Below are 229 nucleotides of genomic sequence, written 5' to 3'. Positions count from 1 at the left end.
GTAGCTTTTTGTTTCTGAACAGTTTTGGCATCTTCCTTTATCCTTTGAAATTCAGAATGATTGGCATCCATAGGAACTCAGAATTCAGATAGTATTATTGATTCTCCTAGTGTAATATGTTGATTCTTGAAGACAGTTACTTTATGAGTCTTAGCCGTGGCCCTAAGCACTTTGTTTTCCAGTATTACCACCGGATACATAAGTGCCACAGACACATGACTGGGTGAAC

This window comes from Arachis duranensis, chromosome 5, assembly GCF_000817695.3.
Source record: "Arachis duranensis cultivar V14167 chromosome 5, aradu.V14167.gnm2.J7QH, whole genome shotgun sequence".
Lineage (NCBI taxonomy): Eukaryota > Viridiplantae > Streptophyta > Magnoliopsida > Fabales > Fabaceae > Arachis > Arachis duranensis.
Note: the sequence above shows the minus strand (reverse complement) of the source record.